The sequence below is a fragment of the Octopus bimaculoides genome, chromosome 10 (genome assembly GCF_046866305.1).
Source record: "Octopus bimaculoides isolate indiv1 chromosome 10, ASM4686630v1, whole genome shotgun sequence".
Taxonomy (NCBI): domain Eukaryota; kingdom Metazoa; phylum Mollusca; class Cephalopoda; order Octopoda; family Octopodidae; genus Octopus; species Octopus bimaculoides.
In genome coordinates, this window is record NC_142937.1 from 80,692,773 (window position 1) to 80,710,272 (window position 17,500).

Consider the following 17,500-nt stretch of genomic DNA (forward strand, 5'->3'; position numbering starts at 1 on the left):
CAATTCTAAGTTTATCCGTCCACCAACCCCCACTTCCTCCCCATCTCCCGCAGTCGGAGACGGGTCTATTTTTTATCCTTTATTTGCTTCAGTCGTTGGGGAACTACCTTGAAGAATGAATCGATCCTAGTACTTATTTGGGATTTAGTTGGTTTGGCTGCCAGCGTTTCAAAAATTAAATTTGGTACATTAATATACTTTTCCAAGCTGAATTGCTGAAGGTATTTCATTTTTTCCAGAAAAAAATGTTTTTAAAAAGTTATAGAGGTTTAAAGTTTGATCATTTTCACCCAGTCAGGAAACAGGATTTGGAAGTTGTCATTTGGTGCGCGACTGCACGTTTTCTCGTCAACATCTCGGAAAAAGCACGTGTTGTCAATATTTGTAAACAACACGTGTTTTGTAGTTTGAAACATTCAATACACAGTTAATGCGATAGCACAAACTTAAAAGATTTATTAAAAAAAAAAAAACGTTATTTAGCTGTCCGTCTTAACATTGTGAGTTCAAATTCCGCCGAAGTCGACTTATCCTTTTTGGGGGGTCAATAAAATAAGTACCAGTTGGACACTGGACTCGATGTAATCGAATTACCCGGCCCCCGAAATTGCTGGCCTTGTGCCAAAATTTGAAACCAGTATAGTAGGATGTGATTAAAGTATTCAGAGGTGGTTGGAACCAACACCGATAAGATAGAACAAGGTCCCCAACCATAGATGGGGAAGTGGGTAGGACCAAGCACGAAGGGGCTGGGTTAGAAGGGTAAGTATAGTTTATTGGATTTACTGTTTGTTGATTTGACATCCAACTCCGAGAATTGATAGGAATAGATGTCAAATCAACAAACAGTAAATCCAGTAAACTATACTTACCCTTCTAACCCAGCCCCTTCGTGCTTGGTCCTACCCACTTCCCCATCTATGGTTGGGGACCTTGTTCTATCTTATCGGTGTTGGTTCCAACCACCTCTGAATACTTTAATCACATCCTACTATACTGGTTTCAAATTTTGGCACAAGGCCAGCAATTTCGGGGGCCGGGTAATTCGATTACATCGAGTCTAGTGTCCAACTGGTACTTATTTCATTGACCCCCAAAAGGATAAGTCGACCTCGGCGGAATTTGAACTCAGAATGTTAAGACGGACGAAATGCTGCTAAGCATTTTGCTCAGCGTGCTAACGATTCGGCCAACTCGCTGCCTACTATAATACACAATGAAATATTGGGTGATTTAAAATCAAGGTGGGATGGTCAGGATTAGAGCGCTTTAGATTATAGATCAACTCAATCACAGGCACATTCTTGGGCTAAATAACAGGAATAACAAAAACAACATGTTTTTACATATCATCATGTATAGACGAACTCAGCAGAATCCAGATAGGTTTAACGACGCATACGCACTCACTTACACACACGTGCATGCGCACACACACACACATACATGCATACATACACTTTCACACGCATGTATCTACACACACCTCTACACGCACATCCTCACACATACGCATACACACATCTACACATTTGCGTATTTATAACTCCACATTCACATTTCAACGACATACATTCGTACAAGTAATCACACGTACACACACAAACATCCGCACACACACACACACACACACACACACATACACAAACTCATACACATAATTGCACATACAAACATACACACACACTGTTATAGAGAATCATCTTAACAAACGTCCATCCATATCTACATATACACACCTACACACGAGCGCACACATTTTCATATACACCTTCACATCCCTTCCGTACACACGCACATCACACACACCCATACACCCATCCACTTATACTCCTCAATATGCGCGCACACACACACAAACACTCACTCACTCACACAAACACACACACACACACACACACACACACAAACGCAACCACCTTCGATAATATGCAATGTACTATTTACCGGACGTGCCCAGGCTGCAATACAGACCGGAAGTCGGTACATTCCAGCACATTCCAGTTCTGTATCTTTTGAGATATATCTCCCCAGATGTTAAAACACCTTAAATAATAACCGTTAGGTGGAGTGATGCGTATGTATGTATGTATGTATGTATGTATGTATGTATGTATGTATGTATGTATACATGTATACATGCAAGTATGTATATATGTACGTGTGCATGTACATGTATGTATATATGCCTGTATGTATATAGTTCGGAAGATATTCATGTGTCTATGCATGTGTGTGCTTATATATGTAGGTATGTTTATGTATGTAGAAATGTATATTTTTTTTTTACTTGTTTCAGTCACTGAACTGCGGCCATGCTGGATCTCCGTTGTGAACAGTTTAGTCGAGCAAATCAATGCTAATACTTACACTTTTAAGCCTGATATTTATCCTCTCGATCGCTTTTTGGCGATCCGCTATGTCATAGTTATCAAGCATTGGTGGGGGACAAATACAAACACAAAGATATATACATTTCTACGACGGGCTTCTTTCAGTTTCTGTCTACGAAATGCACCCACAAGGCTCTGGTATGCCCAGGAGTGTAGTAGAAGACATCCTACGTACCACACAGTGGGATTGAACTGGGAACCATGTGGTTGGGAAGCAAACTTCTTAACACGCCAGCATCTATGCTGGTGTGTATATATATATATGCATATATGTATGTCAGGTCACTCTCGAGCGCTATTAGTAATATATACCCCAGTACAACCTGTGGCATGGTTGTACTGGGGTACATGCAGCTATTATACGTTAATCCCCACTTTAGCATACAATAAGACATAGAGCTTCCGGCTGTCATAGATTCGAGGCAAGCTGCATGCGATTCAGGTTCGATCCACAGCAGAACAATTTCACTTCCCTTACTACGATTTTCGGCCAAAATAAATATTTTGCAAATGAATAATCGCTGTCAGGTGTCACGTATTCTTCATCCACAGCATGAAGTCAAAGCACTTTGGTGGTGGTCCTACGGTTTATTAACGGCCATTTTGATAGACGTGTATATAAGTATGCCTAGATACATATATACTTACATACATACAAACACACACACACACACACAGTTAAATCGTCAATGTAACCATGATATTCCGGTGATCTGGTGAGTTAGGTTTCCCCCTTATTTGCATCAATTTCTCAATATATAATTGTATTGTATAAGGCTTAGCAGACATATCGTTGTAAACACGTACGTACAATTTTGGATACCAAAATTTACAATACCACATGGTGATGGTTACGAAACGGCTGTAATCATATGGAAATCAAATGAAAAGTAATCCTTATTCACTTCCTTCACCTCCCGACTGTATGGTAAGAAGCTTGCTTCCCAAACATATGTTTCCGGGGTCAGTCCCACTGTGTAGCACCTTCGGTAAGTATCTTTTATTGTGACCAAAGACAATCTGGCCGTGACCAAACCGTCTTTTTAAAGGTATGTACGATTGCAGCATTAACGTGTCTTGTCTGAAGGCAGAAGGCGACAGGGTGCGATTTGAGAAAGACTTGCTTGTAATTTTTAGCAAGTCAAGCGACTCTATAAAGGGTCTTGCACTGATTTGTTAGCACTGATGCAGAGAAGCAGAGGTGGGGGGGAGAAACAGACTGAGCTCCCTAAAAGAATATTTGATTATTTGCAACAATACGTTAGCATCCATTTAAATGCCGTTCACTCAGACTTGACCCTTTATCTCCCACCGAGACAGATAAAATAAGGACCAGTTATAATACTTACACTTCAACAAATTCACAATAAACCCCTTTTTTCTTTATTTCATTCTAATGGTGTTGTTGTTGTTGTTGTTGTTGTTGTTGTTGTTGTTTGCTTCATCTCAGATCCAATTCTGGGTGAATTATGGTTCTTATGACTGAAAGCAAGAACCCATTATTTAGTATGAGTGGACCCTAAATTCCAGATCCTATATTTTAAAAGGATAAAACAGAAGAACGAAATAAAGAATTGAAAGAAAGAGAAAGAGAGCGAGAGCGAGAGAGAGAGAGAGAGAGAGAGAGAGAGAGAGAGAGAGAGGCAGAGTTATTACGACATACAGGTGTTATTTTTATAAGGTGCAACAACAAATAAATCCTCAGCTCTATGCTCTGCCCTCATTTTACAAGCTGATAAATCGCAAAACCCTTTGCTCTTGGAAATAATAATAATAATAATAATAATAATAATAATAATAATAATAATAATAATAATAATAATAATAATAATGATGGTGATAGTAATAGTAATGATTAACAGAAACAAAGAAAAATAAGGGAAAAGAAATTAATCGTTTTGCAGTTGGTATTCATAAAAACCTATCGAAATAGCAAGGGTCCAGCATAAACAAAACTAAAATGGTCCCTAACAGCAACAACAACAACAAAAACAACAACAACACCGACAGCAATAACAACAGCAACTTAAGTAAGACAGCGTTTCTAATGCAAGCAGTGAAAGCATAAATGTCGGTAGGAACAGTAAAGTTAGCAGCAGCAGCTTTTGTAACATTCGCAGCAATAAGAAGAAAATTACGTTAATTGCAACATCAGAAATAGCAACAGTGATTGCAATTGCAACAGGGATGAGGAGAAGTGATAGAATGGAAAAGACAGGGACACAAACCATCACTTCGTCGGTTACGACGATGAATGTTTCAGTTGATCCAATCAACGGAAGAGCCTGCTCGTAAAATTAGTGTTTCGGCATAAGAAACTGATATAATATATCTACCAGGTTTAAAAAAAAAAGTTCCGGGGTCGGTTCATTCAGTCTAATCACTAAAACAAGGAAAAGATAAAAGAGAAACGGAAAACTATCCATGCGGTTAATAAACAAAGACTCCCTGTAAGCATTTTTTAAATGTTCAAACAATAAACGAGCGAGATAACTCTAGCAATATCGACCATGCAAACTATTTCGAAATTGTAAACAATGTTGTCTACGAGTGGATGCTGTATATATATGAAAAAAAGTTTACAGAGTAAATTAACAGACATACTTCAGCCTTATTGATTCTCCACAGTGAAGTCTGATCAATGTGAAACCTGATCAATGTGAAACCTGATCAATGTGAAACCTGATCAATGTGTTTAGTGGTGGTCTGCCCTTAGACAGGTCGTGTACATGTGAATCTTCCCCAGCAATCTGTATAAAACCTTGGACGGCCTGTACCCTCCCCTACCGCTGTTAAGTAGATGAATTGAACTACGACTACCATAAATAGACTTCGGGTGAATAATGGAGTAGTTTCCCGTTCCTTCTCCACACAGGTAGGATTTGAACTCTAAACGTAGAGACCCAGAAGATATAGCATAAAGCCAACGATTTTTCCACTCCCCCACCCGCAAGCACTCCAACTACTAGGAGCGAAGTCAAGTGGTTAGGGTGTTGCACTCATTGCTCACAATCGCTAGGTCTTAGGTTCCATTCCCGGAATGGGGAGCGCGTTGTGTTCTTCAGCAAAACACTTCATTTCACGTTGCTCTGCGGACGGGAAAGTGGAAGAGATCCATCTGAGAGATAAATAGTGATTCGGTGATGGCGGAGATAGCTCACTGTATATGAAATACTTTGTTGAGCTGAGGAGAACTAACAAGACCGGAACACGTCCATACCCTTCACCAGGTGAGCGTTAAGGTAATATCCATCACTAAATGTATTGTCTTTCTTTTCTAAAATTTTGGATTAACTCTTATGATCAGAGCTATAATTCTCGTTGTTTATTTTTAGATTTTTTTAAAACCGCTTGAGGGAGATTTTGTCTATTAATTATGTGAATGAAATGAAGTTTTTCGACTCAGTATATTATGTGTTAGGCAGTAACATATGTGTATCTAGAATACAAAACGCTTCTCTGGCGTACGTTTTCCGTTGGCTTTCAGAAGTTAAAATAAACAAAATCAACAACAACAGCAGCAGCAGCAGCAGTAATGAAATAACGGCAGTAATAAAAGAGTCGTAATATGTCTTCTAGTTGAAGCGACCAGAAAAAGTCAAGTCAGGCAGCCATGTCAGAGGTGTTAGCGAGGTTATGAAAACGAGGTTATGAAATATGGCTGAGCAGACGATAACATTTTACGATTTCTTAAATTTTTTTCTTGATTTTGTTTTAATGTTTTTATCTGCTTTCCTTTTCTGTTTTTGTTTATTTTTTTCTTTTGTTATGTACCTGTGTAAGGGCGCCAAATAGAATGCCCGATGGTATTTAGTTGCAATTTTTTGTTTGAAGTTCAAATCCCGCCTTTCATCCTTCCGGGTTCGACAAAATGAAGAGTTTGAGTTGATTAAATGAAAAAAAAAAAAAAAAAAAAAAATCAATCATATTCGCTTGTATTGTTAATTCTTTTTTTTTTTTTCATTTCTTTTATGATTTTATTTGGTCTACTTTCATGCTGTTTTATGTTTAGTGCATAGCTTGTTTGTTTTTAAAACTTTTTTTGAAGTTTTTTATGTATATTTTAATAGCATCACATCTATTTGTTATATAATATATATATATGTGTGTGTGTGTGTGTGTGTATGTATATATACGAGGGTGAGTCAAAAAGTAATGCCATTTTCTTTATTTCATGTGAAAATTTTGATAAAAATAACTGAAAATTTTCCCAGTTATAAATGATTATATTATTTACGTTCTGAAATATTTTGTTTCTTACTTTTCAGGTTTTTAGACTGGTAAGGAAAATTCAAAATGGTTGCCCCCAAAGAGCAGTGATTGAATTTCTTGTTCCTGAGGGGGGAAACCCGTGTGAACATTCACTGACGATTACAAAATGTCTTTGAGGACAATACTTTAGATTATAGCAATGTATGCAGGTGGGTCCGTCCTCTGAAAGATGAAAAGGTGGGAACTGTGAGTGTAGCCGATAAACCCGGTTCTGGCCGTTCATCCACTTCTGTGAATCCTGCCAATAAAGCAAAAGCAGATGTTCTGATCAAAGAAGACAGACGCATAACTCTTGATGAGTTGGCAGAAAACCTTGAAGTGAGCCATGGAAGTGCTTACAACATTGTCGAATTACTTGGATTTTCAAAAGTGTGTGCTCGTTGGGTATCGAGAGAGCTGACTACCGAACGCAAGACTGACAGTGTCAATGCCTGCACTGAACTTCTCGAACAAAGTCAAAGAGGCAATACCTTCTTTCGAAGGCTCGTAACAGGTGATGAAACTTGGGTTCATCATTATGAACTGGAATCAAAGAGGCAGACAATGGAATGGCGCCACTCTACGTTACTACAACTGAAAAAGTTCAAGACGCAAAAGTTAGCCGGAAAAATCATGGCGACTGTCTTTTGGGACGCTCAAGGTGTCATTCTGGTCGATTTCTTGCCAAAAGGAAAAACAATAAACTCTGAGGTCTACATTGAGACCCTGACGAGGCTCAAAGCAAAAATCCGACGAGTAAGACCCAACTTGCCAATCGACAATGTTCTCCTTCTGCATGACAATGCTCGACCACACACAAGCATCAGGACAAGGGAGACATCGCCTCATTCGGGTGGACAACTTTACTGCATCCTCCATACTCACCAGACTTAGTGCCTTCAGACAATCATCTCTTCGGCCCCATGAAAGAGGGTCTGAAAGGCAAACATTATTCCAGTGACGAAGAAGTGAAAACTGTAGTGAAGAAGTGGCTCAAAGGCCAGTCAACAGAATTTTACGGGGCAGGGATACATGCTCTCATTCGAAGGTGAAACATTGCTATTGAGAGAAACAGTGACTATGTTGAGAAGTAGGGATGTGATCCACAGAGGACCAGCTTCATTTTGATGTATGATACATGTTCCTGTGTTGGTAATTATACCTGTCCTAAACAAAATGGCATTACTTTTTGACTCACCCTCGTATATATATATATATATATATATATATATATATATATATATATATATATATATATATATATATATATATATATATATATATATAAATGAGAATGTATGTCTGTGTGTCTGTGTCTGTGTGTTTGTCTGTGTGTATCCCTAAAACCCCAGAACTACACAACCAATTTCATTCAAATTTTACACATGCCGTACTTAGGGTCCCGGTTGTGTTTTAGTCAAAAACAAATTTTAACTTCTTGCATAGTTCGAGCCCACAGCAACATAATATCTCCTCCACTGTTTAAGTATTACGTGTCAAAAGTGAAACAAAAACACTCATGTCAAATACTTTCACTTTAAAAATGAAACTTTTCCACAATCACATTTCGATACTGTAATTTTTGGGGGATTAATTTACACTGCATACGAAAATACAGACATATTATCACGGTACGTTATTAAACACTCACAGATCTACGCATACATACCTGACGACTGACATGCGTGAAGTGTCAATACGAAATTTTATTTTCATTTCCTTTAAAACAATGCACATTTACTGTTCCGTTACCGATTAATAACTATCGCAGCAGTTACAAGGTTGGCAAGTAAAATATAAAATTCTTTGTATCTCTGTACAAGTGCTTCTATTTTCTTAATTTATACTGCATACAAAAGTACAGACATACTATATACGGTACGTTATTAAACACACACACACACAAACACACACACACACACACACACACACACACACACACACACACACACACACGGATACACATCTACACACATATATACATACATGACGATTTAATTTTTTTTATTAACCACACAGGGTCGAAACAGGGAACAACACAAGGACAGAAAAAACACAAAAGTGGAGGAAAAATAAAAACGAACGAAAATAATGGTAATGATAAATCAAAAGGTGGAATAACGTCTACTCGAACCCCACACTCCAGTTAACGTCATTGAACGCTTTTAGAAAAAAAAAATTTTTTACACCTGTTATTTTTGTCTCTTTCTCCTTGTGGTAAATATTTTTTCTAACTGTATTTGCTTGAAAAAACATACTTTTCTTTATATTAAGCAATTCATTATAATTACTTTTACGATGTGCCTAAATTAAAACCATCGTTATAGATCAGCATTTGGCTTCCCTTGGACATTGAAAACATTTATTTCGGCTCCCCTGTGTTGATGAAAAATTTAATCCAGCTTCCCATGTATCTGAGATAGACCGGCCGGCCCATGACAAATCTGACAAAAGGGGTGACCCTCAGAACTACCAGCTCACGAACTGCATCTGAAAGTTGTGCGAGCCAATCATGCTGCTAAGGAATTTAGATGCTCCAATAATGTGCAATGGTACGCGGATGATTATCAAAAAATTGTGCTCCCGAGTTCTGTAGGCAACAATCTTGAATGAACCGGCCGCTGGCTAAGACATACTTATAACTCCCATGTCCCTTACCCACTCCGATACGACCTACAAGTTTAAACAGATGCAATTTCTCATCAAACTCTGCTTTTCCATGACAATCAACAAGGCGCAGGGACAATCAGTGCAAGCGGTTGGTTTGAATCTGACAGAGCAAGTATTCTCACACACACAACTGTACGTTAGATGTCCCCATGGTCTTTCTATTTGTGCACCCGAGGGAAGGACGAAGAATGTTGTCTACCAAGAGGACTCCAATGATAACAACGGCAACTTCAACTGCTCCAATTTCAACTCCGCAATTTTTTCATCGTCTTGCCAGCCCACGTAAGTCCAGTCTTGCTTTGTTCTCCTTACTAACTCACCATGACATTCATTTTGTTCTACCAAGATCCGTCGCCCAAACACCACTTCGTATCCACTTCTTCCTCGTTTCTCTCTTCGCGTCGTTTTCTGACCGGGTGAAACCGGGTTTAGCTGCTAGTATATATATATATATGTATATATATATATACTAGAGTGTAACCCATCATATAACGGGCAACTTGAGAAATATGTTTTTGCCACCATGGGGAAATATCAAGATACATGACATACATAAAATAATTATAATTTAACTTTTATTTAATTTCCTGCTTTTTATACAAAATAATGAAATGAAAACTAATTTTCAAAAGAAAAATATTTATTACCTTAAACAAACAAGTCAAATTTCTCATTTGTGTATTTGCAATAAATAGGTTGATTTTTTTTCTAAGTTTTATCAATTTAATCGTAATTTACTCCATAGAAAACCTGGCTCTGAGAAGTTTCGTTTAAAAACGTGTTTTTCAGAAAGCTATCGATGCCTGTCACCGAATCTAGTATGATTTATGTTCTCTCTCTCTCTCTCTCTCTCTCTCTCTCTCTCTCTCTCTCTCTCTCTCTCTCTCTCTATTTATCTATCAATCTATCTATCTATCTATCTCTCTATCTCTTTTCTTTCTTTCTTTCTTTCTTTCTATTACACACGCACATACACACACACTCTCTCTCCCCCTCTCTTTGTAAGATATAAAGTGTAGCTGGAGAAATCAATCATCGAAGCATCCAGCATTTATATCGATTATTATTAAACAGTCATGCAAATTTTACATCCTGAGTTCAAATGCCACCGGGGTCGATAAAATAAGTACCAGTCGATCACAGGAGTCGATGTAATCAACTGAACCTCCACCCCACCCCCTAAAAACATTACTGGCCTTGTGTCAAAATTTGAAAATAATATTGAATTTCTTTCTTCTACGCTGCGATTTGTTGTACGGCACAGGTCGACTCTGTCATTAACTTCTTAACGTTCTGAGATCGATAAGTCCCTATCAAAGTATTACAATCTTCCCTGCCTCATGTCTCATGCCAAACTAACAATTTATCGATCACATACTAGATTCTAGTATTCATATTATTATAAAAGGAGGAATTGAATTTACGTAAGACTCACCCTTCACATTAACACGAAAGTTTCCTTGATTTCCATTTAAGACATTGTGAAGTAAATAATATATTTCCATAACTTAGAGAATAAAATACTAAAAAAAAATCGAATGCCACATTATGAAGATCCTATAAGTTATTTCCTTATATTCTGAATTAATATTTTACCGTTTCCTTTTTCCATTACTCAATAAATTCCCAACTTCTGTCTTTACGTTCTGAGTTCAAATTCCGCTGAAGTCGACTTTCCTTTCATCCTTTCGTGGTCGATAAATTAAGTACCAGTTGCATATTGGGGTCGATCTAATCGACCGGCCCCTTCCCCCCAAATTTCGGGTCTTGTCCCTAGAGTAGAAAAGAATAAATTGTCAACTTGCAGTACTTGGAATGTTTATGGAAGCAACTGTTTCCCCAATTCTGGAGAAATTTATGAACTGGGCCCTAATAAGGATCCATTATATGGTTTGTATCAAATTTACTTTGGTTATGTGTTAATCATTTTATGCTTTAATAATCAGAAGAACTAAAAGAGTCAAACATCGGAATATTCAGTCATGTGACCAGAGTTCATCGTCTGCAACCATCATTTTGTTGTGAAAGCAAAGGCAGAACACCTCCATCTTATGGGTTTTTTTCTTTTCAAAATAAATACACGGATAACACAGAAGAAATCATAGAAAAGTGTTCGGTCCCAGAGGAACATTGTGTATTCTTTGCTCAAAGTTCCACATCTTCATTGATTTGAATTTAGTAGACGGCCAAATAATTAAGTTAGCGACACCACACACAAGACAACTCTCAAAAGATCCAACTCATTTAGTTTTAAACAGAAATCATAAAGTAGTAACGACTCTCTACTGTAGACAGCAACAACGGATCAAATGTATCTTCTTTCTTCACAGTAATGAGTTCAATTCCTATAACGAGTGTAAGCTATGTTAATGTACTTAGGAAAGGCATAAACATCACAAATTCCATTTATCCACCTTCTGAACTCAACGACACTAGGAGCCAATGAAACAGTGCTGCCACCGACTTCCCAACGCAAGCTGTTCCCTCATTGTGGTTCTCCCCGTGATGGATATCTCAGGTCGCCAACAAAGTCAAGCAATTGACTGCAACATTTATCGCCCTACTCCATAGAATAAGTAAATAATTATTGCAAGTTATTTAGGTTTTATTTAAACCCCTTGTTTATGTAATAGAAGTTGTTTTAATTTTAGTTTCTTTCTGATCGTTTACTGCTTGGCTGTTGGTCATAAAATTTAACGTAATGTCGCAGAAAGTCTGTATAACGTGGACAATAAACTAGAAACTGTTCTGGTTAATGGCGTTAACAGTTAAAGCTTGTTATGAGAGTTATGGGCTGTACTTTGACGGTTCAGAGAGTGAAAGGGGAAAAGAAAGAGAGAGAGAGAGAGAGAGAGAGAGAGAGAAATGTAAGAAAGACTGATAAACAAGGGCATTCATACATTTACACACATACATACATACATACATACATACACACATACATACATACATACATACACACATACTGGCACGCAGGCATTCAGACATATATACGTACATAGCATACATACGTGCATGCATAATTGGGGTGGGGTGAAGCACATACAAAAAGGGGAAGGAGAGAAAGTGTGGGTGACTCGGTGAAGAACGAGATACGGGGGGGGGGGGAGTGGAGAGGAAAGAAGGATATTGGCAAAGAGTGGAATATGCGCGTGCGTGTAAAAGGAAGAAGTGTTGCAGAAAGGGAGAAAGAGGGAGAGGTGAGAGAGCGAGAGAAAGACAGAGAGAGAGAAAGACAGAGAGAGAGAAAGACAGAGAGAGAGAAAGACAGAGAGAGAGAAAGACAGAGAGAGAGAAAGACAGAGAAAGGAAGAGAGAGAGAAAGAAAGAAAGAAAGAATGAATGAGAAAGAAAGAGAGCGAGAGAGAGAGAAAGAAAGAGAGAATGAAACAGGTAAACTACAGAGTAAAGAGTGAATACATTAATGTTCCTGTGTTTCATAGTCAAAAGCCTAGTAATTTTGGAGGAGGGAGTAAGTCGATTACTACATCAACCCCAGTATCTAACTGGTACCTATTTTATCGACATCGGAAGGATGAAAGGCAAAGTAAACCACGGCGTAATTTGAACTCAGAATGTAAAGACGGATGAAATGCTGCTGAACATTTTGCCCGGCGTGCTAACGATTCTGGTAGCTCAATAATAATAATAATAATAATAATAATAACAATAACAACAATAACAACAACAACAACAACAATAGAAGGATCCAACCAAAATTTACCAGAACAAGCATGGGAAGACATCACAATAGCAGACCTAAGGATGACATTCACGAAGGCTCATAAGTGGAAATCCCCCGGTAATGATAGGGTGCCAAATTTCTGGCTCGCATTGCTCCCATGCGCTCGCGAAAAGTTAGTTCAGCTACTCAATGAAATTATGAGAGGCCCTAAGAAAACCCCTGATTGGTTAACAAGTGGTATTATTTACCTTCTTCCAAACAATAATGAAACCAAATTTCTCCAAAGCTATCGGCCCATAACCTGTCTATCTAGTATGTATAAAATTTTAACATCCATCTTCGTGCAGAAAACCATACGCCTTTACGAGACAGAACGATATTTTCCCCACTGAACAAAAAAGGGTTCCGACGGGACTCATATGGATGCAAAGACCAACTCCTAATCAATCACATGATCTTTGAGAAGTGTCATAACAAACGCAGAAATCTCAGTTCCGCATGGATTGATTATAAAAAGGCCTTTGGCAGCGTACCGTATTCATGGATCTTGAAATCCCTGGATATCTTCAAAATTTCTCCTGTGATTTGAAATTTCCTGAAGCACATGTCAGTGTGCAATACGAATCTCTATTAATACTATTCTAATGGAGTACTGACCACAAAAACATTAATATCACCTGTGACATTGTTCAAGGTGACTCTGATCTTTAATTTTTTGCATAGCCCTAATATCCCTTACAAGTGAACTTAACAGAACAGAGCATGGGTATAAAATTGACAAGATAATAAACCATCTATTTCACATGGATAACTTAAAACTCTATGGCAAAGACGATAATGAGCTTGAAGGACTACTGCGTAATGTGAAGACGTTCAGTGATGAGATCGGGATGAACTTTAGTTTTGATAAATGTACCAAGGTCACTTTCCAGAAAGGGAAATTAACGACCTCACATTCAGTGGTGTTAGATGTTGACACATAACAGAACTCGGACAGGAACAAACTGACAAATACCACGGAATAAACGAGGGTTTTGGCATTCAGCATGCAAGCATGAAAGAGAAGATCAGGAAGGAATGTTACAGGAGAGTTCGAGCAATCCAAAAATATGAGTTAAATACACATAACAAAGTGTTAGCCATAAATTCCTTAGCAGTTCCGGTTATTTATAGTTTCAATGTATTGAAATGGAATATCAACGAAACAAAGATTGACAGGAAAATCCGTAAGCTGCTGACTTGCAATAAAATACACCAACCGAAGGCAGACACAGATCGTCTTTACTTACCCAGAGCCCAAAGAAGTCGAGGCTTGACCCAATTTGAAATCTCTTACAAAACCACCACAATTAGACTGGCCAAATATCTTGAAACATCTAATGACTGGATGCTACAACTCTTTAGAAACCGCATGTAAATTCTGTAATGTCCTTTTTGCCCTGAGGATATTTCACTCAAACTCTTAAAAAGTGCAAAATTATTTTATTAAATATATTTTGTAATTTGTATTGAGTATAAATTGATACAGTTGTAGGCTATGTTAATTAATTAAGAATTAATTTATATCCATTATAACTCTCCATTTTCTTAATTATATACTTACGTGTGTGTCTCTTTGTTTGTCCTCTTATCACCTCTTGACAACTGGTGTTGGCGTGCTTATACCCCGTAACATAGCGGTTCGACAAAAGGATACTAAGCTTAAAAAGAGCCCGGTTGTCGATTTGTTTGACTAAAATCCCCATCAAGGCTGCATTCAAATGACTGAAACAAGGAAAAAGAAAAGATATTGTGTATATATATATATATATATATATATATATATATATATATATATATATATATATGTATTATATTATATTATATTATATATAATATGTAATATATATATATATATATATATATATATATATATATATATATATATATATATATATATATATATATATATATATACTTACACACATTTATGCATAGATGTGTATTCTATAAAATATAACAATATAAAATGACATGACGCTGTGACGACAATGATAAAGCTGATACGTTATATACCTTATTTTGAAACAGGTGGTGGTTGTGGTGGTGGAGGTGGTTGTGGTGGTGGAGGTGGTTGTGGTGGTGGAGGTGGTTGTGGTGGTTGTGGCGATGGGGTGGTGGTTTGCATTGTCTGGTTATGCTGACGATGCCCCTGGCGGAAGAAACCTTTTAAAATGATTAATATACCGTCCAGGGGTCAAGTAAGGTGACGTGTCAGGGACCTGGCATGTGTCGGTAGCGGAGTGGGGAAGGGGTAGAAGACTGACCAAATCCTACTTCTATCCTTCCCCTTCCCCGTCCCACGCCCCACGCTAATTGGTCGGTGTCAATTATTTCTCCTGGGATCGGAGAAACTAATAAACACAAAATGAAAGACTCACCACTGTGATTTGGGTGGTGATGGTGTTGTCGGCGGTGGTATGTGTGTGTGTGTGTTAGTATTCGTGTATTTGCATGTGTGTGTGTGTCTCTCAGGTGATGTTCATTGGGGCTAAATTGCTGTTATGTTATTATTTAGCCCAGGTCAGGCCTCATCTTGCAGACCAATGACTAAAGAGGCTCCATTTGTTACCACTCCTGTCATGGTGTATCTGGGATAATGTTATGCAAAGAGTTCTTCCGTTTTTTATATATATTAGGGTTTTTAGCGTGTTAGGTGACCACCACTGATGCTACACTTTCCATTATTCTCAAACAATGCTCTCCAGATCTTGATCCTACCTTTATCCCACCCCGTATCTCATCACCAACCTAAAACATATCCCAACACATAACACAGTGTCCCACTACTTTTGGCCATCCATTATTGTTATCGTTGATAACAGCAAACATTGGACAGTTTCTGATACGAACATCGACCAAAAAGTTGTCCCCCAATGGACTCCACATGTCTCTTAGCACATTCTTTAACTACAAGAACAAAATGAACATTAATCCAATCTTAAAACATAGATGTAATAAGTCAAACATTTTTTGTTTAGTTTCCAAATGACTGGAAACATTCCTTTCGACTTTAAATTCGACGATTTCACTGTGATCTGAATAAACGTTTATTCAGGTCACAGTGAAATCGTCCTAAAGGCAGTGCTCCAGCATGGCCGCAGTCAAATGACTAAAACAAATAAAAGAAAGAGTAGGCACCAGACCAAAGATAACAGGAATATTCAATGCAAGATCGAATGGCGTCCTTATAGAAAGACAAAATACTCGCGAAGCCCGTGGCTAAGTGGTTACGGTAATCGTCGTTAAGGTCATGAGTTCGATTTCCAACGGCGCGTTATATATCCTTCAGCAAGACACTTTATTTCACGTTCCTCCAGTCCACTCAGCTGGAAAAAATGAGAAGTGCCTGTTTTTCAAAAGACCAGCTTTGTCACATTCTACGCGACACTGAATCTCCCTGAGAACTATGTTAAGGGATACGCATGTCTGTGGAGTGCTCAGCCACTTTCACCTTAACTTCATGAGCAGGCTGTTTCGTTCAGCGGATCAACTGGAACCCTCGTCGCAACCGACGGAGTGCCACAAGATATTCTCAAACGTAACAATAGCTTCACCTATTTCTCTAAGAGGTTTAAGGTTATGCAAAGTGGCCCTTTCCTTGAACCTTTTAACCGAACATTTGAAATTGATGTAAAATTCTGGATAGCCAGCCGCCTGTTCTCCCATGTGTTCCTTTAATAAAAGACTTAGTTTTAGTCGTCAGTTCTTACTTTTAAGAAACCCCCTTTTTGTTTTCAACAACTATCACGTTTTATTATTTTATCATTATTATTTTTTTTTTTGGTGGGGTGTGGTTATATAGATAGATAGATAGATAGATAGATAGATAGATAGTAGGAAAAAGGTAGAGAGAGAAAGAGAGAGACATAAGGGAGAGAAAGAATGAAATGGCTACCGGAAAGGGGTAGAAAGTAGGGAAAGAGTTGGACAGTGGAGGAGCAAAATGGGGTCCAGGAAGCTTTGTCACGTGATCAATGTGTCACTGGGTAACCAGATCGTATCAACAAAACGAGGGACCCAAAGTTGATTTACCAAAATATTTTGGGTCGAGTTTCTTAGCCACCGCCGCCCCACCTCTTATTAGCTCCGTTTTTGTAGTGGTGGTGGTGGTTTGCAAACAACAGGAGAAGGAGAGAGAAGTCGGACTTGGGGAGGTTATACAAATAAAGATCCCTAATTATGATATCGCGGTTGATCTGTCAAACAAAAGACCGAGGAAGAAAGATGGCGAAGCGGCGGAGCGGCGGAGGGGTTGTTGGTGGAGTGATGGCAAGGGGGACTTCTCGTTTGACACATACACCAATCACACATACACACATACAACTATACACACATATACCCACACGCACACGCGTGCACATGCACACACACACACACACACACACACACACACACACATGTATATATGTGTGTATGAATGTATATATAAAGGGTCCGCAGTGGCGTACAAATTTCTATA

The 17,500-nt window shown here is 38.2% G+C and overlaps 2 long non-coding RNA genes across 2 annotated transcripts in view; one reads left to right on the plus strand and one right to left on the minus strand.

The window, feature by feature from the left end:
• LOC149133785 (uncharacterized) overlaps positions 1 to 14,759 on the minus strand; it is a 27,168-nt gene extending 12,409 nt beyond the window's left edge. The window contains exons 1-2 of the long non-coding RNA XR_016243306.1: positions 14,603 to 14,759; positions 3,743 to 3,875 (exon numbers count right to left, since the gene is read on the minus strand). This is a non-coding gene — a long non-coding RNA (uncharacterized LOC149133785). The remainder of the gene's footprint in view (positions 1 to 3,742; positions 3,876 to 14,602) is intronic.
• Positions 4,498 to 17,500, plus strand: part of LOC149133786 (uncharacterized) — a 50,002-nt gene continuing 36,999 nt past the window's right edge. The window contains exons 1-2 of the long non-coding RNA XR_016243305.1: positions 4,498 to 5,623; positions 8,664 to 9,596. This is a non-coding gene — a long non-coding RNA (uncharacterized LOC149133786). The remainder of the gene's footprint in view (positions 5,624 to 8,663; positions 9,597 to 17,500) is intronic.